General features: G+C 34.3%; 1 protein-coding gene and 1 pseudogene across 10 annotated transcripts in view; both read left to right on the top strand.

The window, feature by feature from the left end:
* Positions 1–26719, top strand: part of DGKB (diacylglycerol kinase beta) — an 863998-nt gene that overhangs the window by 32445 nt on the left and 804834 nt on the right. For 9 of the 10 annotated variants that reach the window (XM_057304226.1, XM_057304221.1, XM_057304223.1 and 6 more), the window contains exon 3: positions 2203–2285. The exons of the other annotated variant lie outside the window; for it this stretch is intronic. The gene's annotated coding sequence lies outside the window, so the exon portion shown is untranslated. The remainder of the gene's footprint in view (positions 1–2202; positions 2286–26719) is intronic. 10 annotated transcript variants of the gene reach the window in all.
* LOC113260872 (tubulin alpha-1A chain-like) lies at positions 18833–20082 on the top strand (annotated as a pseudogene).

The raw sequence follows: 26719 nt of genomic DNA, 5'->3' as shown, positions 1-26719 counted from the left end.
ACTAGTAATTACTATTACTAGTTAATATTTTAATGCTTTACTCAATTTTAATAAACGTATACAGTGACAACGATACTGTGGCTTTGCCATAAATATAAAAACTCATAGATTTATGTAAGTGTAGCTACATCTTACACAGTATTATATGAAAAATAATTTTTTTAATTGCAAAGATCTGAAAACAAGTGCATACGAGTTTTTTCATATGCTTTCTTCATATAATAAATCTGAAATAGTTCAAGTAAATACCATTTTATATTAGAGGGTCAACAATTCTTTAATTTTCAGTTATTTTTGAAGTTTACCTCCTATTGATTCTCATTTATAGTGTTTCCTTTCCATTTAGAATAGTAATTTTAATTAAAACTCTCATAACAAATTTATAAGCATTTTAGTTTAGAAAACCAAAACATTAACACAAGGTGTCTTTTGGATTCATATGTATTCCAGCTTTTCTTCTTTGGTAATCAGTTCTCTTATATCTCTTTTGCTGAGAGAAACCTCAGATTGCAGTTCCATAGATGAAGAGGTGAAGTACCTGAATTGATTAATGTAAATTAGACTAATTCAGTCTTTTGACTATTAAGCTCTTCTAAACCCTTCAACATCTACCAAAGAAAATATTGAAAAGAAACATGTTTTGACAGGCCAGTATTTGTCTAAACAAAAATACCATTTTTAATATCATTATATTTTTCCTAGTGAATTTGTTCGTTACCTATCAGGATAATCAGAAAAAAAACATATTTTCACTCATTTATTATGAGTGTTGAATGTTTTCTTCCTCACATTGATTTATAACTTCTACATTTTGAAAAATGAATAGAAAATATTTTTACAACAAAAACAAAGTTAATTTACAGCTATTTCTACAAAAAGAGTACAGTTAAAAATCAGAATATTTTATTTACAGAACCTGAGAAATTTCTATATAAAACTTCCAGGGCCTTGGAAAAAAATGTTCTATAAATAAACCCCATGCATTATATTGTTCATCTATTGTATTATGTGAATGTTCATAGAAATTATGTTTGTCCATTATTCATTTATTGCTTCATTTTGAATTGTTATTCTTTTTTTTGGATCTTCTTTCCACTTGCATACATCAACAAGTCCATTTTATATTCTTACACTATTCATTCAGTGATCTGTAAATCAAGTTTGGAAGGACAACTGCTCTGAAATTTTGGTGGGTTTTGTTGAATTCAAATTACTTTTTAGAATGGTCATGGACCTGTGACCTTTAATTCATTCTGGAAACATAAATATCACTTTACATCCATATTTACATTTTTGATAAATATTTCTCCTGAAAATAATTTATTTCTACTTAATTATGCAATAATAAGGGATTTGTTTATTATGGAGTACTATTTTATTCCATCATTTTACTGAAGAACTTTTTCCCAGATCTAGTAGATATTTGTTTACATGCAGAAAAGTTTCAGTGGCGATTCTTTCATAGGTGCAGATTCACAAAGCAAGACATCCTGTCTTTGAGTCTCTGAGAAATGATTACATGTGATAATATTCCATCCAAGTGTATCATGCCACAATGCATATCACTTGTCTTCAAGCAATGAGTTCTATAAGGATGCTGTTATCTGTGGCAAGTTTGTCATTCATGGCGCAGTTGAGCTTCTCAAAAATGCAACTATTATGTAGTAAGCAGTATAAATAAAAGGATAAGGCACACCTTCTGATCTAGATGGTTTTCAGACTTTTTTTTATTTCCTCTGTGTTTGTCTCTTCCCCCACTTCCATAACTGTAACATATTAAATGCATTCTGTGATGGAGAAATCACGAGCAGTGTTCTCACAGCCATTGCTCTTGACTTTAGATGTAACACTAAGGATGAAACTTAGCTCGTGCTTGTGGACAAAATATGACCTTTCATATCATTTACATTCAACTAAATAAACCCAAAATGTATCACCAGAAAATTAATACTTGAATAATCCGTTTTAAGATCCAAGAACCGTAACCCTTTGAAGGATCAACTAATAACCACTTTTAGTATTTCTCATCTTCCTCACTGGACAGTTACAATGTCACATGTGGAAAAACCAGAGCCCTCTCTAAAATGGCATATGGCATTTAAAAATATAAATCTCTGTTTTCAGTGCTTGCATAAATCTGATGTTTTTTTTTTTTTTTTCTCTTGAGCGGAGACTTTAATGCCTTCCTGGTGTGTTTTGCAGAGCACTGGATCAACATCACACATGGAATGTATTTGTAAAGAGACAGACAGAATTATGTCATACCCAGAGGGGATAATAATCAGGTAACAAGCCTGCATTTGCTGCATTAATCATATTTTTGTGACTAAGAGAATTAAGAATAGAGCTGGTTATTAGAATCATGATGACCTCGTTCTCAGTCTCCAGTTTTGGTGTGGCAAATCTGTTGACCTGTCTGCACATTGTGTCATTGGCAAAGTAAGGATAATAATGCATAATACCTTCTTATTGGCCGAGAGCTTTGGAAAGTGATTTCACATTTTGTGTGTTACTTGAAAATTTTTGTATTATTCAGATGCTAGTGGCTGTCCCTGGCAAAGCTGAGGCATACTCTCTTATGATAATTTGAGGAGGGTTTTAAGTGAATAATCGTATTAATATTTTAAGTAAAGTAACTATCACCTTTATGTCATAGAATTTAGAGTTATTAGCATCAGGTGAAAATTAAAATATAAATATTAAGGGTATATTAGGATTGGAGGGAAAGCGATAGCATGGAATTTCAAGGAGAGGATCTGGTCTTAGGTAAGACAATGTTGCATTACACCTTGTAAAAGGTACTTTAGCAAATCGTTTCAGATATAATTTAGCATCTAATTGCAAATGATAGTGACAGGAAATGTCAGGGTTGATTATAAGTCTTTGGGATAAATTGAATGGGATAAACATATAAAACAAGGTGAGTAGTGATACTCATTGTCAACAAACTATCAGTTGAACTATAAGGACTTACTAGTAAGTAATTAATTAGTATTTGTTCATCTGAATCAGAGAACAGTGATGCTCACAATTGATAAAACAACAAAGAGTTTGAAAAGCCATGGCTGAAGAGTTTTCCTATTAAGAGAAGGTTAATTTCCTAAATGATACCTTATTGCAAAGCAATTGCACATGTCTGCCAGTGCCAGCTTGCATAGAGAGAAGAATGCACAATGGGATAGAACTGACATTTCTTTTAAAGTTAAATAAGGTAGACCTGACAGCCATTTCTCTCTTTTTTTTGTTGTTAACAGAACCCCAATTCTGCTCAGTTATTGGATAGCCATATACTAAAGAGAAGGTCATATATTTTACAGTGTACATACCGGTAGCTAATTTTGTTCAGCTAAGCCTATGATAGTACTTCAGTTTTCATGCCAATGCTGATATAAGTATAAATGTGATTGTATTCTGGTTCTGTAGACATGAAGGAAAATCTGGAAGGGGGATTCTGAAAAAGACTATTATTCTCACTAATAACAAGGGCAAGTAGAAGCAAAATAAAAGTCTTCCTTTTTGGATTCTGTTGTGAGAGCTGAAAGTTTGGCAGTCATTTTGGGAACATGAGTAGAACCAGCGTACAAGAATTCGTAAAGACACACGCAGGCAAAAAAAAAAAAAAAACCCAAAAAACAAACAAAACAAACAAACAAAAAAAAAAGTCATAGAAGTCATAGAAAGAATGAGTCATTATGATGTAATTTATCCACTAAATTAACTAATCATTCTCTCTCTGAGCTTTTTTACATGCGATACTGAATTTCTATATTGCCAAGTTATTTTTATTTGGTTCCTCTCTCACCTGAATCATAGTTGATGCTTGGGTATTCCATACATTGAAGAACTTATTTGTATAAGATCATCTTTTTATCTGAGTGAATTTGAAAGAATTGAGTCTCTATCAATGGCATGGGTATGTAAGTTAGGATTTCATTTATCTCAATTTGTCAGATTACTTTTGGATAATATTATTCAAATTTAGAGCAGGAGAGGACCTTAGGTAACTTTCTTCACATTTTCTTTCTACCTCACCATTTTACAAAGAATACAATGAACTCCAGAAATGTTAATTGGAAAAAGAAAGAAATGTTAATTGGCTTACCAAAGATAGCATAGCTATCTATATTTTGAAGAGCTTTATTTAAAGCTGTATGTAAAACACTTGATTTGATTCCTAGTCTATTTTTTTTTCCATTATACTATGCTTTTCCTAGAAACATAGGAACTAAATAAAATATCTGATTTTAATTATTGCCTCAGAACCTTGTTATGCAGTTGACTCTTCTTTATAAAATGGGTGGTATTTATGAATTTTCCTGATTAAAACCAACAGATGGCCTAACTATTGGTGTTGGTGAGTCACTGTCCATGGTGCTGTAGCAGTGGAACAAAAAGACATTTCTAATAATCATTTGACTCTTAACTTTTTGATAGTAGACAGTCATATAACCATGGTATCATTTAAATGAAGTTATATACAAATTTTTGCTCATTTAAAAAATAACATATTCATTTTATCTGCCTTGAAATTAAGATTCTAAAATTTTCCTTATTTCTTTATTATTCTGGTAATTGTTTAGATGAGTATCTTTTTAATACATTAGATTCTATATGGTCTGTAGTAGAATAGTTTGAAAATGTAATAGGATAATATGGTAATTACATGATTGATCTTTCTTAGAAGGTCCCGACACAGGTCTAGAACTTGTGATTTAATATATTTTGTTTAAATTTTTTTCACATATACTTTGGCATCTTATAGTTCCATCACTCACCACTATCTGGGTTAAGTTATAATGAAGGGAAATACTTTCCTCAAAGTATGGCAATGTCCTTATCAAGGTATTTGGGGTACTATGTGATCTGGTCCTGCTTAACCCCTTTCATATCCTGCTAATCTCCTCCTGTTTTTCTTGTTCCAGCAACAATTACTTTCTTTACTGTTCCTGGAATAAACCCAGAATGCTCCAATTATAGTCTTAGCTCTAATTGTTTCCCCTCCCTACTTAACTCTTTTCCCCAGATATGTGTAGACTGAGTCACCTCCTTCTAGTACTGGTTAAAATATCACTTTCTCTGAATGGGTGGCGAAATAACAACAACAATAACAAAAAGAGCAGACAAAACAGGTAAAAAAAAAAATGTTGACAACAAGTCATATGCTAAGAGATCCAATCAGCTATATTCATAAGCCACCCATATTGTTTGTATGTCATTAATAATAGATCCACCATTAGCTTTTTTGACCCTAATAGCATAATACAGCTCTCTTTGTAGTTGTTAATTTAGCTTATGTACTATAATAAGAACTTTACGTGTTTTCATTTGTACAACTTGATTTGAGGACTAATCTTTTCCCCACCTTAAGATGAAGAAAAGGATCAGGTAACTTTCCAAAGGTACCTAACTTATGAGTGATAGAATTGGAAGGATCCAGGGTTTTAAGTAACATATTTTTCAAGTGTTTAAAAAGTATAATCTACATATAAAATACTTTAAAAAGTAATCGTTTAGCTTCCCTTCTCTCCAACCACTTTATGGGGTTTTGTTTTGGGTTTTGTTTTTTTAAGAGATTTCTATAGCTATTTAAAGACAGGTTACATTATTTTGCTTTACAATATTTCCTTTTTTCCCCAGTAAGTTATGTTAAAGACAGAAGAATCTTCATCCAGTTATATGAAAAATTCAATAAATCATAACTTTCCCCCAAATGTAAAATTATATATCATCTAAATCTATAAAAACTGTAGAATTTAAGCCAGCATTCTTGAGTCCCATGAACATTACCCTGATCCTGGACTCTTAACTCAGTTTCAGATATGGCTCTGTTCCTTGTAAAAGGTTTGAGCAAGACAATTATTTAAAAGGGAGTAGGCTGCAAGAATATCTAACAATCCTAAAAGAGAAATGAAGATCATGTATGGGTATGACCCCGGTATATGGCAAGCAAAGATTCATAGCAACATGGGAATTTCTGAGTATTCTGAATATCACGAACAAAGTGATATTAGCCCAGCCAATTTAGAAACTTCCAGAATTATTGAATGAACTGACTTCATTAAAATATGACAAGTTTATACTGTGATAACTCAACTTTGCCATTGAAATGACTTACAATAGTCTATGACTAGGTATTTTGCCCACAGATATAAATACAGTTATTTGAAACATTATTTACTAATCTTGAACATTTTAAAAAATCAAAATTTAGAAAAACAAGTGTTATTTTCCTAAATTCCATCATCATTTGCTCTGGGAGACAGTTAACAGCAGTTAACTGCCTACTTTAATACATTGCCTATTGAATAAACGATTATGTGCCAAGTAGTTTTCTGACCATGAACCCGATAGCTTGGGTGTAATTGCCCTGCCACAATTTGTTTTTACACTTCATTCTACACTTTCTTTTTTCTGTTGCCTCTTAACCTTCCTGATGCAATCTGTGATAGTTGTTGATGTCTAAAATGTCTGGCCCTGAGGAGACAATCTTGAAATGAAATAAAACACTAGGAGAATGATGCCATCAGGTAAATAAGACTCTTAGTATTTGAATTGCCTCAGTCTAAATGTAATGAAGGTAGCAGCTTGTCTTAATTTTTTTTTAATTTTAAAAACCTGCATTAAACTGAAGAAAGAAAGAAAGAAAGAAAGAAAGAAAGAAAGAAAGAAAGAAAGAAAGAAAAGATAGAAAACAGCTTAATTATTCTAAGATACTGAACAAAAAACTTTGCCCAGGATATGGTCTCTTCTTTTACTTGCATTGATGGCAAAATTACCCTCTCTTTGACCTGAGAGATCATTGTCTTATTGCCTCAATTTGATGTTTCAGTTGTTTTTTTACCTACTTACCCTGTATGGTATTCCCATAATCTCCCAGCATTACTATAGTGGGATAGATGAGCATGGGATGGTTATTGAAAGAAAACTGACATTTTAGTAAATTCATTAATGCCTCTCAGACTTAGTTATAAAATATCTTTTTCATTTTTCTCTTTTTGTTTTTATTCTTTGACACTGCCATGAGAAAAAATTGAGATCCCTTAAGCTTTTATATACAGGAGCTTTCAGATATCACTATTGATAGGGGCGCCTGGGTGGCTCAGTCGTTAAGGGTCTGCCTTCGGCCCAGGGCGTGATCCCAGAGTCCTGGGATCGAGTCCCACATCAGGCTCCTCCGCTGGGAGCCTGCTTCTTCCTCTCCCACTCCCCCGCTTGTGTTCCCTTTCTCGGTGGCTGTCTGTCTCTCTGTCAAATAAATAAATAAAATCTTTAAAAAAAAAAGATATCACTATTGATAAAGAAGGCTATACAATTGAATAGTATGTTGGAAAGATTTAAAATAAAAAACTCAGGAGGTCAAATTTCAAGCATGGAGTTCATAATTTCTATAGAAAAGTACATTCTAGTTAATTGAACTTGAATTCTCTACTCTTTGTCAGGTGGTTTCTTTTTTTTTTTCCACTTCCATCATCTGTCTTCCCCTGCTGCCACATATATTCCCCACAAAATATTTCACTTACTCCGTACTCTTAGTTACTGGAATTAGAACTCTGTGTTTTGTGGTAGTTCCAAAGAAAAAAAGAAAGGCATGGCTAGCTCACTGAATTCAAATTTTATATTGGCTTTTGCTGTGCAAGGAAAAAACAGTAGTAGTAGGTTAGATTCTATTCTAAGTTTTATTAAAAAAAAAAAAAAACTAACTTCTGAGCAAATTTTCAAGATCTTTTTCAGTCACACCCCCATCTGTCCTCTGCTTTCTGTGATTATAACATCACATATTATATAGTAGACACCTAACATCTTTAACTTGGAAGACAGAGTAAGATTTCTGATATTTACCTGTAAGGTCTCTTTTTTTCTTCTTTGATAGTGACTACACATTCTGGTGTCTCCATTCATCCTGAATTTCTGGAATCTCACAACATTTAAAACCTCCATATGATTGCCAACCAACCATTCAGTACCCATTCAACAACCCACTTTACATAGGCCAAGACATTGGATAATTGAATGATGTATCAGAAACAGAGGCAGTTATCTATGGCAAGTTTCTATGTGTTCTACTTTGTTTAGTGTTTCACCTTCTCCTCCTCTCCTCTCATCTCCTATGTTCTGTTTCCCAAAGTGGAGAAGTGAGTACCACCTATTCCTGGGTGTCTCTTCCAAGAAGCGTAATGACTTTCAGCAATAGGAGACATGATTGAACATTCCCTCTTTTTGCAACCTTAACTTCTCTAACTTACAGGGCATCGTGCTTTCCTGATTTTCTTCTTACCTCTCTTCTCTTTTACTTCTGAGCTTCCTTTGCTGGTTGCTGTTCCTCACTTTACATTCTAATTTAAATATGGAATGTTTTGGCTATGTTTTGGATCTTTCACTTTTCTATATACATAGTAATGTATACATGACACTATATTTTCTTTCTATATAATGTATTTATATATACTGCATCTCTATGTGATTATCTTCTTATGTATATGATAATTTATCAGTCACTTAAGTGCCCTTGAAAATAGGAATATATAATTATATCAAACAGATAATTTTAAAAAGTTAAGGGGTGCCTAGGTGGCTCACTCAGTTAAGCGTCAGACTCTTGATTTTGGCTCAGGTCATGTTCTCTCAGTTGTGGGATTGAGCTCTGCTTTGGGTTCCGCACACAGCGTAGAGTCTGCTTGAGATTCTCTATTCCTCTGCCTCTGTCCTTCCCCCTGCTCATGCTCTCTCTTTCTCTCCAAATAAATAAATACATAAATAAATAAACTAAACAACAACAACAAGAAACCTTAAAACACTTGTGATCACTTAGCATGTTATAAAATGAAGAATGTGCTCTGTAATATCAAAATTGCTTACACTTGAGAGGTGGTGTAGGGTTTTCTCATATATTTTATACTATTTATTTAATTTACTACAGATGTATATAATATAGTATATGTATATCATAATTCATATGTATTTATATGCAGCAGAACAGCAAATTTTCATTCTTAGAAATGTAGCAAATCAATGAGTTAAATGATTTTCAAATTACACATCACTTACTCCCTTAGTATTTACTTAGCTTATTTTTAAAAAGCAATTTTATTATTAATATAATATTATTAGCTTGTTTTTAAAAAGCAATTATTTATTATTTAAAAAGCAAATTTATTAGTGAACATAATTATGGCATTTATGATGTAAATAAAAGAAATTAAAATGTTTACCATATATATCAAGTGTTAGTCATATTGGATAGATCAAATGACCAAAATTACTAACTTTAAAATATCGTTTACTTCTCGGGGTGCCTGGGTGGCTCAGTTGGTTAAGCATTTGCCTTCAGCTCAGGTCATGATACCGGGGTCCTGGGATTGAGCCCTCCATTGGGCTCCTTGCTTAGCAGGGAGCCTGCTTCTCCCTCTCCCTCTGCCTACTGCTCCCTCTGCCTACTGCTCCCCCTGCTTGTACTCTCTCTCTCTCAGTCTGCCAAATAAATAAAATCTTAAAAAAATATGTTGTTTACTTCTCACTAAATAAGCTTATCCATCTATCCAACTATATTTTTCATAATTCTTCTACACTACTTTTGACTTTTCCAAAGAATTGTAACTGGAACTATAATTTCGAATCAAATCTCAATAATTTATTATTTAATATGATATTTTAACTTTTCTTTTTGACACTAATGCTGCATAACAAAACTACTGGGGTGGGAGGTAGAAACTCCTGAAAACGTAATGGATTGAAACAATCAGCATTTTTGGCCTATGAGCCTGCAGTTCAGTGATTTAAGCCTGACTTGGCTGATCGGTTCTGCTCATTTTGGTTGGGCTTACTCTTGGTTCTAGGAATTGCCTGGCTGTAGGCTGATGTAGGCTGTTTGTGGAAAAACTGAGGCAAACCTCTTTGCTCCATGTTTCTTTAACTGTCTAGAATATGCATATTCTCATAGTGATGGCAGAGATTCAAGGGCATAAATGAAAGCTTGCAAGTACTTTTTAAGCCTCTGTTTATAAAATTCTTTCTAATGTTTCTTTGGCCAGAGGGAGTCACATGCCCAAATCAAAGTAAGAGTGGGAGAGTACTACTTGGCTTTAAATTAAAGAACATGGGCACTGAGTGGGGAGTGGAATATGGGTCAGTAATGAAATGGATCTACCACATTAGTATAAACACATTGAATGCTACTGTAAGGGGTCATAATATGCTGTGGAGCATATTGACCTTTCCATACAGAGCCTCTGTGCCTTAAAAATTCTCAAAGAATATATTTGTTCAAAAATCCATATAGATGACTGAAATTTATAACCTGATTGAGAATCACTGTCTAATGAAATTAATACCAAAGGATATGACTTGGCAATTTAATTGGCCTAAGCAGAGTATGCTTATATTTTAGAAATTGTCAGAAATGTTTATCAGGTTTAAGGTATCCATAAAAATTTTGGGAGAGGCAAGCCATAAATAAAAGGAAAACTTTATTCTTTAGGTCTTGTGATTTATCCCCCTTGTGCTTACTTCCCAGAATGTAAAAATCAAGAACAGTAATCCAACTTCAATAAAATGTTCCTCTTAGATTCCCTGTTTTACGTTTTCACTTGGTTTTACTACCTACTTCATTTTATAGTACAGTTTTCCCCCTTTATCCAGACTTCACAAAGGATATAACTTCATTCTGTGACTTGCTCTGACTCAGTGAACCATTCTAATAATAACTTAGTAATAAACTCCGACTAAAGCCTGTGCCACAAAATAATGTTTGTCTTTAGTCTTTCAGTGTCATTCTGATTAATAATATGAGAGCATGATTTTACAGTTTCATCATGGAAATTTTCTTTAGTATAAATATCTTGGATTATCACAAATCAGTTTAAAATATAGAAATAAGAAAAATGTATATGAAAATAGATTCGTGGAAAGACACGCATACATACCAAGACTCTGCTGAGTTTTAAAATGGCAAAAATATGGCCTTTTTCTTTCTCTCCATGTTCAGTGTGCTTTGTTGACTGGCTTTTAAATAATTTCTCATCAAGAAACCTTAATTCTTATGAAATAGTAAGTTCATTTTTGGTGGTCAGGAATATTATTGGTGTAGTCCCATTTATTTTTGCTTTTGTTGCCTATGGTTTCGGTGTTATGTCTGTGAAATCACTGCCATGGTCATTGGCATGAAGCTTTCTTTCATGTTTTCACTTAGATACAGTTTCAAGGGTTAGGTTTAAGTCTCTAATCAATTTTGAGTTGATTTTTGTGTACAATGTAAGATCAGGGTCCAATTTCATCTTTATGCATGGAAATATCCATTTTTACCGTCACCAGTTATTTATGAGACCATCTTTCTCCCGTTGTGTTCTTGGCATCCTTGTCAAAGATCAGTTGACTGTATAATGCGTGAATTTATTTCTGGGTTCTCTCTGTTCTGTCCCATCAGTATAAAAGTCTGTTTTTATGCCAATACCTTACTGTTTTAATTGCTGTAGCTGTAATATATTTTGAAATCAGGAAGTGCAATACCTCCAGCTTTATCCTTCCTTCCCAAGATTGTTTTGGCTATTTGAGCTCCTTTGTGATTCCACATGAATTTTAGAATTGTTTTTTTCTACTTCTGTAAAAAAATGCCATTGGGATTTTGATAGGGATTGCACTGAAATGTAGATCTCATTGGGTAGTATGAACATTTTAACAATACTAAATCTTCCAATCTAACAAAAAAAGCATCTCCACAATAAAGGAAACAATCAGTAGAGTCAAAAGGAAGCATACAGAATGGGGGAAATATTTGCAAACCATATATCCAATAAGGGATTACTTTCCAAAATATATAAGGGATTCCTATAACTCAATAGGAAAAAAATTAACAACCCCATTAAAAAATGGGCTAAGGCCTTGAATAGGCCTTTCTCCAAAGATGTCAAATAGCTGACAGGTTTATGAAAAGCTGCTCAACATCACTAATCTTCAGGAACATGCAAATCAAAACTACAATGAGGTATCACCTAACATCTGTTAGGATGGTTATTATAAAAAAAAAAATAAAAGTTAAATGTTGTCAAGGTTGTGGAGAAATTGGAACACTTGTACGCTGTTGGTAGGAATGCAAAAATGGTGAGGCCGCTAAGAAAATCAATATGGAGTTTCCTCAAAAAATTTAAAATGAAAGTACCATGTGATCCAGCAATTCTAATGCTAGATATTTATTTAAAATAATTGAAATTAGGATCTCAAAGAGAAATTAGCTCTCATGTTCATTGCAGCACCATTTGCAATAGCCAGATGTAGAAACAACCTAAATATCCATCAACAAATGCATAAAGAAGATGCGGTTTATAAATACACACATACACACACACACACACACACAGTGGACTATTTTTTATTTTTCAGCCTTAAAAGAGAAGGAAATCCTGCAATATGTGAAAACATGGATGGACTTTAAGTACATCATGTTAAGTGAAATAAATCATTCACAGAAGGGCAAATACTGCATGATTCCACTTATATGAGGTATCTAAAATAGTCAGACTCCTAGAAGTAGAGAGCAGAAAGGTGGTTGCCAGGCGCAGCAGGGAAGGGAAAATGGGAAGCTGCTAATCAATGGGTAAAAAACTCCAGGAGTGATGGACAAACTAGATGAAGGGGATTAAAAGATACAAACGTACAGTTACAAATAAGCCACAGGGATGAAAAGTACAGCATAAGGAATATAGTCAGGAATACAGTAATAGCTTTGTTTGCTGACAAATGGTACCTATACTTGTGGTGAGTACATCAGAAGTTTATAATGGTCAAATCACTATGTTGCACACCTGAAATTAATGTAATGCATGTCAACTCTACTTCAATAAATAAATAAAAATAGCAACAAAAGTTAAAAATTAAAACATTTTTAAAGTTGCAGCAGTCCAAGATGAATGCTATATTATACAATTAAAATCTGTCACCACAATGAAATAAAAATTTAAAAGTATATTATTGAATAAATTAGAGTTAAGTACTCTATTTGAGGAAGCTGTTTAAATGCGTGATCTACGTATTTAAGAGGTGAGGCCTGGTTTCAGAAATCTGGGCCAGAGAAATGCTTAGGGCGTGTTTCCTGGCCCTGTGTTACATCACCTTTTTGGACTCTGAAGCCAGGACTCATAGCTTAGAGTGGGATGTTGATTGTCAATGTGTTACTAATAAAAAGTTAAGCCCTCAGATTTCTAAACCAGACATATTTGCAAAAACCATTGCAATTTCTTATATTTCTTTCTGTATCAGTTATTCATCTCACACTCCTGAAAAGCAATGCATGACTTCATTCATTATGATCTGTGCTTCAGTTTGAACGACTCAGGAATATTTGTCAAGATTTGCCATTAATCAGTTAAAGATGTTCATAAACAAAGCCAATGAATAATTCATATAAAATCGAGTACATGTGCTCTAATGATGAATAATCATGAACTGATCTGGAATTTGTTGATGACTTATGAATATTTATCTCTAGATGGAACTCCTGTGCAATTCATAATTCCATGAAAACTGTTTCCTTTTAGATTTCATCGTGTACTTTTGCTGAAAATGCCTTTGGGACCATTAAGTATCTTTCCTAGAGGATTATGATACAATAAAAATTGTGAATGTAATGTCATCTGCAGACCTTACTAAACACACAAAAAATTTAATTTATTTCCACAGTCTCAATCTAGCAGATTTTTCTCAATAATATGGTCTTTCACCATATGATCTTCTTATATATGACAGGAAGATTGCTATGTGAAGCTTCCTTAATGAGTCAGATGTGAAAATGTGAAAAAGTAAACCAAACTGAAAACCAAATGCCGGAAATAACATTTTCTTTAAGTAGTCAGTAATCTTATGCCAGGTGCAGAATGTGGTGCTCTTCAATGAATGTGTTCTTAGTGTGCCCTCCGGCCACTTGCAAACTGGAAATTTCACAACAACTTTGAATTGAGTATTTATATGACAGGAGACACTTCAGCCTAGAATTGTCATCAGCTGGCCCTTCTCAGCATGAGGAGAATTAGCAAGAAACATTTTTTGGAACTCTTCAAGTGTTCCTAGTGCTTGGCAATCTTTTACCAGTTAATCCTCCTTTGAGGGAGGTCAGCCCTCTGCTTGGATTTTCACATGAAGTATTTCACACAGATGTGAAATAGTCTCTAAAAGGCCATTGTGCAGCAAATGTGTGGTAACAAAATAATAATCAGATACAGACCTGGACAATATTGAGGTACAAGTAATTTATATCTTTGGTTGCCTAGCTGTACGCTCCTTCTTAGTACTACTTCTCAGAAAAACATAGCAGTTTCTCACTATCTATTGAGAACTACTCTAAACACATACTGGAGTCAATTTATTCTCCACTATAATCCTAAGAAATGGGTACTATCATTGTCTCTATTTTACAGATGACATAACTAAGGCACACGGTAGGTAAATCAGTTGTCCAGGACATAGCTAGTAAGCGACAGAGCTGTGATTCAAATCCATACATCAGGGTTCAGACCGGGCTTGCAACTGCTATGGTATGCTTCCTCTACCTCCCTGCGCTGACTCTGCTGCTCCACCCTCGCCCTACCAGCTATGATCATCTCACCTTGGCCTGTCCACCCCAGCAATTACGTGTAATACACATTTCTGCCAAGTGTCCCCAACAAAATTTGTTTATGTCCAGATAGTCACTGTCCCTTTTTCCCTGGCAAGGAACTACTAAATTATCCCTACATTATGCCTCTACTTGATCACCAAAATACTTTGAAAGAGAAACCTTTGGAAAGCATTTTAAAGTACCATGTAAGTGGATACATATTGTGTCCTTGTTAAAGAACAACCTGTGCAGAAAAATGCGATTACTTCTATATCGCTGTTTTCTCCAGAAGATCCTAATTTATCAGGTCCCTTAGAAAAATGAGAAGCTTTTCCAGTTAAGCCAAAGAGGAGTTCATAACTAACCTGCTTGTACACAGTAATGATGAGGGCAAGATTGAACCAGCAAAGTAAATGGCATATTCTTCTAGACTTTGTATCCACTATGCTAGGACATTTTCATAAGTGCAGATCTTGTGTGTGCGTGTGTGTGTTGGAGGGGTGAGTATTCAGGCAAATTACTTTGTGATTGAAATTCCATTAATATCACACATTGAGTAAGTATAAATTCTTCAGTTTATAAGGAAAGTTAAGAGTTGTTATGAGGTAAGTTTTTATTCATAATAAGTATTCAATTTTGGAGAAGAGGGGGAGAGTTACAAACTTTTGCTTTCCTTACAGTTCAGACTATTTCATATGCTTTTAAATGTTTATCTCTGGACCAAGCTTTTAGGTGTATATATACATTTTTAAAGCACTTCTCCAATGCCCCCCTCCCTATTTCATCAAAAGAATATTAGTGTTTGAATAACCAGGAATTACTCATAAATATTAATGGTACAATGGGAATTATATCTGATAGCTTCAAATGGACAATGATATAAATAGACAGTGAAAGAAAATATGAAGTCTATTTAAAAGGCTGAATTGGAAAAAGTAGGTCCTTGGAAACATTGCTAAAAATTACTCAAAATTCTGATGTTCTCAGCACCTCTTTCTTTTATACATGAGCTTAACATTTTCTCCCTAAGGGAAAGTATCTAAGAGCCAGTGGTCTTCTAAAACTCTATAAAATTTTATGAAAATTATTTTACTCATCTTCATAAATACCTTGTGTGCATTTGTCTCCAAATAAAATAGTCTGCTTCAGCAACATGGAAAACATAACTTTTATTATTAGAATTAATAATTTTAAATGGACTGATGCCGTATTCAGGCTTTTTCAAAACTTTTGTCTCTATCAGTTTGCCAAATGCTTTTTGTAAGTCTTATACACTAATTCAGATTATTTATTTGTAAATATATTGTGGGGAGACCCTTTTCTAATATTTTATATTACTTTTAAAGATTGCAGTTGCTCCACCAACAAAACAAAAGGGCAATCTACTGATTGGGAGAAGATATTTGCAAATGATATATCTGATAAAGGGTTAATTTCCAAAATATATAAAGCAATCATACAACTCAACACCAAAAAAAAAAAAAAAAAATCCAATTAAAAAAGGGTAGAGGAACTGAATAGACAGTTCTTTTTCCAAAGAAGGCATAAAGATGGCCAATGGACATATGAAAAGGTGCTCAAAAAAATTTTATTTAAAGATGCTCAACATCACTAATCATCGGGAAAATGCAAATCAAAACCACAATGAGATATTGCCTCACACCATTCAGAATGACTAATATCAAAAAGATAAGAAATAACAAATGTGGGCAAGGATGTGGAGAAGAAGGAACCCACATATACTGTTGGCGGGAATGTAAATTAGTACACCCGGTGTGGAAAACAGTATGGAGATTCCTCAAAAAAATAAAAAGAGGGGCGCCTGGGTGGCACAGTGGTTAAGCGTCTGCCTTCGGCTCAGGGCGTGATCCCAGCGTTATGGGATCAAGCCCCACATCAGGCTCCTCTGCTATGAGCCTGCTTCTTCCTCTACCACTCCCCCTACTTGTGTTCCCTCTCTCGCTGGCTGTCTCTATCTCTGTCAAATAAATAAATAAAATCTTTAAAAATAAAATAAAATAAAATAGAATAGAATAAAATAAAATAAAATAAAATAAAATAAAATAAAAAGAGAAATACCATATGATCCAATAATTCCAGTATTGGGGATTTACCGTAAGAAAACAAAAACATTAATTCAAGAAGATATATACATCCCTATATTTGTTACAGCGTTATTTACAATAGCCAAGATATGGAAGCAACCTAAGGGCCCATCAAGAGATGAATGGATAAGGAGGATGTGGTGTGTATGTACAATGGAATATTATGTAACCATATAAAAAGATGAGATCATGTCATTTGTGACAATGTGGATGGACCTAGAGAGTATTATGCTAAGTGAAACAAGTCAGACTGAGAAAGACAAATACCATGTAATTTCACTTGTATGTGGAATCTAAAAAAAAAGAATAAACAATCAAAAAACAGAATCAGACCCATAAATACAGAAAACAAATTTATGGTTGCCAGAGGGCAGGAGAATGGGAGGATGGGCAAAATGGGTGAAGGGAAGTAGGGGATACAGCCCTTCAGTTGTGGAATGAATACGTCATGGGAATAAAAAGCATAGCAACAGGAATATAGTCAGTGATATTGGCATAGTGTTGTATGGTGACAAATGGTAGTTATATTTGTAGTAAACATAATGTGTAAACTTGTCAAATCACTATGTTGTATGCTTGAAACTAATGGAATATTGTGTCAACTTTATTCAAATCTAAAAAAAAAAAAAAGCTCCTACAAATCAACACCAAAAAAAAAAATCCAATTTAGAAAAAAAAAAATGGGCAGAGGATCTTAAGAGACATTTTTTTCCAAAGACATGTATGGCCAATGGACAATTGAAAAGATGCTCAATATAGCTAATCATCAAGGAAATGCAAATCAAAGCCACGATGTGATATGACTTTACATCCATCAGAATGACTAATATCAAAAAGACAAGAAATAACAAGTGTTCATGAAGATGTGGAGAAAAGAGAATCTTGAGTCCTGGTGGTGAGAAGGTCAGTTGGTACAGTCACTGGAAAATGGAGGGTTCTAAAAAAAAAAAAAAAAATTAAATAGAATTACCAGATAATCCAGTAATTCCACTACTGGGTATTTACCCAAAGAATACAAAAACACTAATTTGAAAAGATATATGCACTTCTATATCTATTACAATATTATTTATAATAGCCAACATATGGAAGCAACCCAACTGTCTATCAAGAGATGAATGGATAAAGAAGATGTGGTATGTATGTCTACACACACACACTGGAATATTACACAGCTATAAAAAATAATGAGATCTTGCCATTTGTGACCACCTAGATGGACCTAGAGAGTATTATGCTAAGTGAAATATGTCTGAGAAAGACACCGTATGATTTGTGGAATTTAAAAAACAAAACAAATGAACATGGTGGGGGGGGAAAGAGAGGAAAACCAAGAAACAGACCCTTAGCCATATAGAACAAATTGATGGTGACCAGAGGGGACGTAGGTGGAGGATGGGTCAATAGCTATGGGTAAATAATAAAAATAATAAAAAATAAAAAAAATAAAATAAAAAAAAAAACCCTGGGGTGCCCGGGTGGCTCAGTCATTAAGCATCTGCCTTTGGCTCAGGTAATGACCCCAGGGTCCTGGGATCAAGCTCCGCATCAGGCTCCTGATCCTCTGGGAGCCTGCCTCTTCCTCTCCTACTCTCCCTGCTTATGTTCCCTCTCTTGCTGGCTGTCTCTCTGTCAAATAAATAAAAGAAAATCTTTAAAAAAACAAAAAACAAACAAACAAAAAAACACCTGGTGGTTGCCAGAGGGGAGGTGTGTAGAAGATGGGTACAATAGGTGAAGGAGGTGAAGTAGTACACGTTTACAGTTATAAAATAAATAAGTTATAGAGATGAGAAGCACAGCATAGGGAATATAAACAATATTGTAAAACAAAGTGTAATTGCTCTTTTATCAAAGTATGTAATTAAAATAAATCTTACATGTATTAGTTCATTTGTCATCTTTCATGCCTCTTTTAGGTAGTTACATTTATCATTCCTATTTTAAGAAGGAAAAAAATTGAGGCACATGGAAGTTTATAGAGTTAAAGTTAGTAAATGGCTAAGTTCTGATTATACATAGGCCTTTTAAATATAGAACCTGTGGCAGGTTCTCTCACATCAATCGCCTAACAGTTGTGCTGTAAGAAGCAAAAGTGTCTCTTCTTCCTCTCCGCCATCTGCTTAGCAGCTGCAGAGCAACAGCCATGTGTGAATGCATCTCCATCCACGTTGGCTAAGCTGGTGTACAGATAGGCAATGCCTGATGGAAGCTCTTTCGCCTGGAACACAGCATCCAGCACATTGGCCAGATGCCAAGTGACAAGACCATTGGGGGAGTATAAGACTCCTTCAACAACTTCTTCAGTGATAGAGTTGCTGGCAAGCGTGTGCCCAGGGTAGTAGATCTGGAACCCACAGTCATTAATGAAGTTTGCAGTGGCATGTACCGCCAACTCTTCCACCCTGAGCATCTCATCACAGGCAAGGAAGATGCTGCCATTAACTATGCCTGACGGCACTACACCATTGGCAAGGAGATCATTGACCTAGTCTTGGACTGAATTTGGAAACTGGCCTACCAGTGCACAGGTCTTCAGGGCTTCTTGGTTTTCCAAACCTTTGGAGGGGGAGGTGGTTTGGGGTTTGCCTTCCTGCTGATAGAACATCTCTCTCTCTTGATTATAGCAAGAAGTCCAAACTAGAGTTCTCCATTTACCTTGCCCTCTGGGTTTCCACAGATGCAGTTGAGCCCCACAACTCCAACCTCATCACCCACACCACCCTGGAGCACACTGATGGTGCCTTCAGGGTGAACAGTGAGGCTATCTGTGACATCTGTGCTGAAACCTCAGTACTGAGTGCCTAACCTATACTAACCTGAATAGGCTGATAGGTCAAATTGTGTCTTCCATCACCACTTCCCTCAGATTTGATGGAGCCCTGAATGTTGATCTGACAGAATTCCAGACCAACCTGGTACCCCATCACTGCATCCACTCCCCCACCTTCTCTGCTGAGAAAGCCTACTATGAACAGCTTTCTGTAACAGAGATCACCAATGAGTGTTTTGGGCTAGCCAAGCAGATGGTGAAGTGTGACCCTCGCCATGGTAATTACATGGATTGCTGCCTGTTGTACCATGGTAACATGGTTCCCAAAGATGGTTTTTCTGGAAATGCCAGAAGAAAGACCCAGCATCCCATCCAGTCTGTGGACTGGTGCTCCACTGGGTCAAAGTTGATATTAATTACCATTCTCCCACCATGGTACCTGGTGGAAATCTGGCCAAAGTACAGTGAGAATGTGCGTGCTGGGCAATCGCAGTCATTGCTGAGGCTTGGGTTCACCTGGACTGCAAGTTTGACCTGATGTATGCCAAGTGTGCCCATGTTCACTGGCATATGGGTGAGGATATGGAGGAAGGAAAGTTTTCTGAGGCCACGGGGACATGACTAATGAGGAAGTTGGTGTGGATTCTATTGAAGGAGAGGGTGAGGAAGAAAGAGGAATACTGAAGTTAAAAATGTCACAAAGGTGCTGTGTTTACATGGAATCTTATTCTGTTTCAAATGTGGAAAAAATATGTGATTGTTTAATTTGTATTAACAGTTTATACTCTCATATACAATTACGGACCTATTTTTTAAAACACAACACTGTGTTACAGAACTAAGCTATCTCCATTTCTCTGATGGGTTTTGATTAAAGTATTTGAAAGAAAAAGAAATAAAAGAAAAAAAAGAAAAGGAAGAAAGAGAGAAAAGGAAGGAAGAGAGAGAGAAAGAGAGGGAGGGAAGGAGGGAGAGAGAAACAGAGAGGAAAGGAAAGGAAAGGAAGGGGAAAAGAAAAAGAGAAAGGGAGAAAGAACTTGCTTTGATACAATTGACCAATTCTTTCTTGTTTTTAGATATCCTACAAAGGCATTAATAAAAAATGCCCTTTTTGCCATCACTAATTACTACTTCCCTTTTACCCCCATCCTACTCTTTCATAAAAAATTATCTCCACATTTCTAATATAATTTCTAGAGCTATTTCTTCATTTTTCACTTTTAGACATTACTTATTGACTTATAGAAGAGAATCGATTTCGGTCATACATTTCTTCTTCCCATTGTGACTCCACTTCTATACCCATTCTTTTAAAATACTAATATCCAGTTTCCTGGTTAAGTCAAATTTCAATGTTTACATTTTTATGGTTTTGCAGATATTGCTCTCAGTTGGGCCATTGTCAGAACTCTCACACTTCATTTCTGTACTAAAGACACTAACACTTCATTGTTTGTATGAGTTTTTCTTTACCCTGGAATTACCTCATTCTCTTCAATTGCTTTTTTTCCTGTATATTTATCACTAATTCAAGCACCCAAATGTTCTGACAGAACTGTAAAATGATTTTCAATATGGTCAGATACTTCATATACATCTATAAGTTTCATTATTTCTCCCTTGATATGTCCTTCCTAGACCTCTCTATCCCCCTGCTCCCATCTGGCCTGTTTATTCAAAGAGCCTACTGTACATATGGCTTTGGAAATTTACCATGTTTTCAACATCCTGGAAATATTCTTCCCCTCTCTTCTCTGTTGGATCCTTTTACTCATGTCTTCTTCTTCTTCTTCTTCTTCTTCTTCTTCTTCTTCTTCTTCTTCTTCTTTTTTTTGTGTGTGTGTGTTTTTATTTTCTAATTTTGGTGGAGTATATTCTCAAATTTCTCAGAAGTAAAAGATTTAAACACCTTTTATGTCTGAGCATGACTTGACTTTATACTGAGTACATAGAATGGAATTATTTTATCAGCTCTTGGTTTCCTAGGTTGATCTTGAGAAGTAAGATGCAGATTTGTATGCAATCTTTTTTCTTCTCTGGAAGTTTCTAGGATCTCAATGTAGGTCTCTAGTGTTACTGTGATCATGGCTGGCTTGCTGGGTGTTTTTCTTCTTGCATTATACAGAGTAATCAGCCTATACAATCTCCTTCAGGTCTGATAAATTTTTCTTGTATCTTTATTATCTCTTTTCTTAATTGCTGGTTAAAATATTTTGATTATGCAATATTTATCTTTATCAGGGGTTAGCAAACATTTTCTGCAAAGGGCCAGATATTAAATATTTTAGGGTTTGGCAGACCATAGAGTCCTTGGCACAACTACTCAACTCTGTCCATAAAAGCAGCCATTAATTATACCTGAATGAATGGGCATGGCTGTGTTCCAATAAAACTTTACTTACAAAAATGGTCAGTGGACAGATTTGGTCTGCTGGAAGTATTTGCCAACCCTAATCATGATCCATGTCCATTTTACTGAAATCAGTCATTAATTTTTATTATATTCCAAACCATTGCTTTGGATTTCTAGGCAGAATAACTCAGAGTATTTGCACAAACAAAACAAAACAAAAATTTAGATTCTTCTTTTCTATTAGTAACTCAGTTTTTATTCATTTGTATGTATGTATGTATTTACTTATTGGCCAGATGTTCCAAATAAAGGACTAAATAATACTATCGGTGACAACCTTCTAATTTTAATGTGAACAAATCTATCATATTAGCTCTTAGTTTAAGGGGATTTCTTTTTATTATTTCCAAATAGCTTAATTAGGAACAGCATAATTGAATTCCCTAATGACATCTATTAAGGTAATTGTGAACAGTTTTCCTAGTTGCCTGGGATGTAGTGATTTTATAAGAATAAATTATTATTTGACAGGCTAAATCTAGTTCATCATGATGCTTGATTTCATTTGCCTAGAATTTATTTAGGATTTTAATATTTATGTTTATCTTATTTCTATATAATCTTTTTATTTATAAACTTTAATATATATGTATAACTTTTGAGATAGACATGTGTATATATAAACTTTTATTATTGATTGATTGAATCTATGCCCTGTGCATGTGGGGTTTATAGGGGAAAAAAGAATACTCATTCTAATCAATCTAGGTGACCAATAATGGATATTGACTTAACAATAATGGTTATATGTTTCTTTTGTTGTTGTCACCTCTTCCCAAAGGGCATTTGAATTCAAAGTTTACATATAGAGCCAAAGTCAATAACATAAAACTAGATTTAAAAAAAAAAAACAAAAGTGGTTGGTGCAAATAAGACATGCTAGATTAGGTCACAATAAACATCTGCCATGGATAGGTTAAGGTAAAGTGGACAACAGAGCTGAATTTTACAGTGATTACCAGTTCTTATTCTTTTGTGAGTTTTGATTGTTGAGCTCTTTCATTTTTTTAACTTCCTCATATATTCAGGTAACAAATTTCTATTGTCTGAATTAGGTTTTAGATGTTCTGTCAATCCAAAGACACTTCAAAATGCATGCATAGATGATATATGAAGCAATTATCTATTTTTTGGAAGCTTGAAAGAAACCACTGTTAAGTTACTTTATCCCAGAGCTTTATTTGGATGTAATTTTTGAATTTTTCAACATTTTTAATAGTTTTTTTATTTATTCATATTTTCTCTTTCTTGAGTCAAATTTATCCATATATATGTTTAGAAAAAATCATTAACTTATTGAGATTTCGAATAGCCTCTATGTAAGCATAGTATTTCCTTAAGATATTCTGAATCTCCTTTGCATATGTTGGAAATGTTCAACTATGTATTCTTCTAAATTAAAGTTTTTTAAGTGTTGGAAATTGAGAATGATAATAGTTTTTATTGTCTCTAGAAGTTAAAATATTCAGTCACCTGGAAATATTGCAAAACTCTTTTGAAGGTTACCTGCTCAGATTACCTCACATGCGAGGGTGGTTTCTCAGTTGTTTCTTTGCAGATATAAATAGCAATTTGACACAAACCCAGACAGATATTATTTAATTGGCATAAATACAAAGGCAATTATAGCATAAATTCACCTTGAAGACTATTAGAAAATTCTGATGTTCCTCAACAGTTTGGCAAAGTGAGCTGTTTTGTTTTGTTTTGTTTCCACGTATATTCTGAGTCTGAATTTCAGCACATATGGCCATAAAAATAAAAAAACAAGCTGATTAAATAGAAACAGTACATTTCATTGCATTGTCATTTCTGTAACTCTTCCACCTTTACAAATACTTATATTAACTTCATTTTAGCATAATCTTTTTGAAAGCCACTTTTGAGTGTAATTAAAATTTTCTTTACTGTATAACTTGTATTAATTTCCCTTTTTTCTGAAATGATAATCAACCTTTTGATTTAAATAAAGTATAGGAGAAATAAGCCTTTGTAATGCTGTTTCTGTATTATACATAAATAATAACTGAATTTCAGAGGATTAAAATGTTCCATGAAAAATTTTGTGACTTTGAGGATTTTATGGCCCTTTTTCCCCCCATGGGAGAATATTAATTATTCGATTCCCAAAAGAGACTGACTCTTGAAAACTTTTAGAATCACTGATTTACTTTGTGAGCCTTTGATAATATCCACATTTCTTAAGTATTTTAGCTCTTATTTTGCTCTCTAATCAGTATTAGTTAACACTTTTGAGTAAATAAAAGTGCAATTAGTAGTAAGTACTGCTTTCTTTTTCTTTTTTTTAAATTTTTTTTATTATGTTCAGTTAGCCAACATATAGTACATCATTAGTTTTTGATGTAATGTTCAGCGATTCATTAGTTGTGTGTGACACCCAGTGCTCATCACAACATGCTCTCCTTAATCACCAGGCTACTCTATCACCCAACCCCCTCCCTTCTGTAGCCCTCAGTTTGTTTCCCAGAGTCCAGAGTCTCTCATGGTTTGTCTCCCTCTCTGATTTCTTCCCCTTCAGTTTTCCCTTCCTTCCCCTGTGGTCCTCTGTGCTATTCCTTATGTTCCACATATGAGTGAAACTATATGAAAATTGTCTTTCTCTGCTTGACTTATTTCACTTAGCAATAATACCCTCCAGTTCCATCCATGTCGGTGCACATGTGGGTAGTTAATAGAAATGTCTCTGTTTTTGACCATTGAGCAGGATTTTATCGTCTGATTATAAATTAAGTAATACTTTTGTATGGATATTTTACTAAGAGTTTTATTTGTTTTGTAATCAAGAATGGATGGTGATTTCTGTTATAAAAATTTTACATTTCCGTAATTCATGATTTTTTTCCTTCTTTGAACTATATGAAGAGTGAATCATATTCATAGATTTCCCAATAAATTTTCTTAAATTTCTAGGGTAAAGAAACACAAAAATCATTATAAAGCAACCATAAAAAATGTTTTCATCGGTGATCTTTTTTTTTTTTAATCAATGATCTTTAGTATCAGCAAAGGATTAATTTTTATGTCTCTTTATACTACTCATAATACAAAACAAACCAACCACTAGTTAAATTGATCAAGAGAAAACAGAAGAAGTCATAAATAGTCAAAATAAGAAATAAAAAGGAGGAATAACCATTGAAACACAAGAAATTTAAAGAGACTGCTTTGTAGGCCTCTATGCAAACAAACTTGAAAACCTAGATAGAATGGGTAATTTCCTAGGGAAGTGCAGAACACTGAAATTAACCTCAATAGAGTTAGATCGCTTTAACAGTTTCCTAATAAAGAAAATTATTAAGGAACTGCCCTGGAAGCACCAGTCTCATACAGTTTCACAGAGGAATTCTACCAAACTTTCAAAAACCAGATAGTCTCATTCCATAAATCATTTTAAAGCACTGGAAATGAGGAAAAACTCACATTCCTTTAAGAAAGGAAATAGACACCAACACCTTAGGCCCCTTCTTCTATCTTCCCACAGTTTTTCATTATCTGCCTTTATTGCCATGAGCTTGTTGATGGGGTGGTAGTGACATGATTTGTGGAAGATCATATAGTGCTAATTGGTGGATTCTTTTACTTCTTTACCTAGAGTTATTTTAAAGTCTCAGCGTTCTCTGTGATCAAATTATAATGAGGGTGTAATTTATGTAGAATGTACTTTTCCATTTTCATTGTATTGCTAGTGTGTCACTAGATAGAGGTACATGGACTAAATCTGGGCTCGTTTTCCTTGGGTAGATCATGTTATTGCTCCATTGCTCACACATGTTCTTAGCTCTTATGTCTTTGTAATACGTGTTTACATCATAGTGACTTGTTTTCTCATTTACTCCTTTTGCTTTGGATGCCACGTGGCTTCATATTTATAGTTCATCATCTTTATTTTTCATGATTTTCTTATTTAGCTTTTCCTCTCCTTTTAACCTTTCTAGGTGAGAATACATATTTTATAAAGTTTGATGGGGATTAAATTATTTAACAGAGAGAGAAAAAGAGAGATCACCTAAAAAGTAACTAACACACAATAAGTGTTTTATGTTATTTTGTTTCCAGTAAGCAAATATAATTAGATTTTTTAAGTCCTGTGTGAGATTTTTTAAATTTTATTATGGACATAAGCTGGACATATCTTATGCATGGTGGGTGCTAGATTCCTTCAACCTCGCTTGACTCCTGGTCTTTTAGGTGCTTGCTCTACTAGCTGCTACCCTGGCAACCAGCTCCACGGGATCATGTTCTGTCTATCTGAGGCTGATGCCCAGAGTTTTATGATCCTTTCACCACTTTCAGATGAAATACCACACCACATGGCAAGAAATTGACTTCCCCAATGGTTGTCAAAGGACCCCATAATACAACATGAAAGTCAAGGATACTAACTTCCTGTGTTGTGAAGTTTGACTAGTAGGAGTTGGGGGCAGAAATGCAAAGAAGATAAACTACCCTTTTCCTGCCTCCCAATGTAGTTTTCTGAAAGACAGTATTTGCACAGCTTGCTTAGAATTGTACACTTTGGCTGAGTTAATGGATATGTGACTTTATGAAACTGCGGCTATTGGTGTAATTTGCTCATTCTTATTGAACCTTCTTGCATTCTATCCTAATTGTATTTCTATTGCATGATGAATTCCTGAAACACCCGTGACTTAGTACCATAATGACATGCAGCTCATAGATGGCAGTTTAGACTCAGAGTTACTCACCATCCCATGGTCAGATTATCTCCTTCTAGAAAAGCTTATTAATGTACTGAGAGATGTTTTTTCCAAATAGAACCTTTTCGCAATCATGATGGGCACATTTTTGGTCCCAATTCCTAGGGA

This window comes from Ursus arctos, unplaced genomic scaffold, assembly GCF_023065955.2.
Source record: "Ursus arctos isolate Adak ecotype North America unplaced genomic scaffold, UrsArc2.0 scaffold_3, whole genome shotgun sequence".
NCBI lineage: Eukaryota > Metazoa > Chordata > Mammalia > Carnivora > Ursidae > Ursus > Ursus arctos.
Note: the sequence above shows the minus strand (reverse complement) of the source record. Positions and strands in the feature narration are given on the sequence as shown.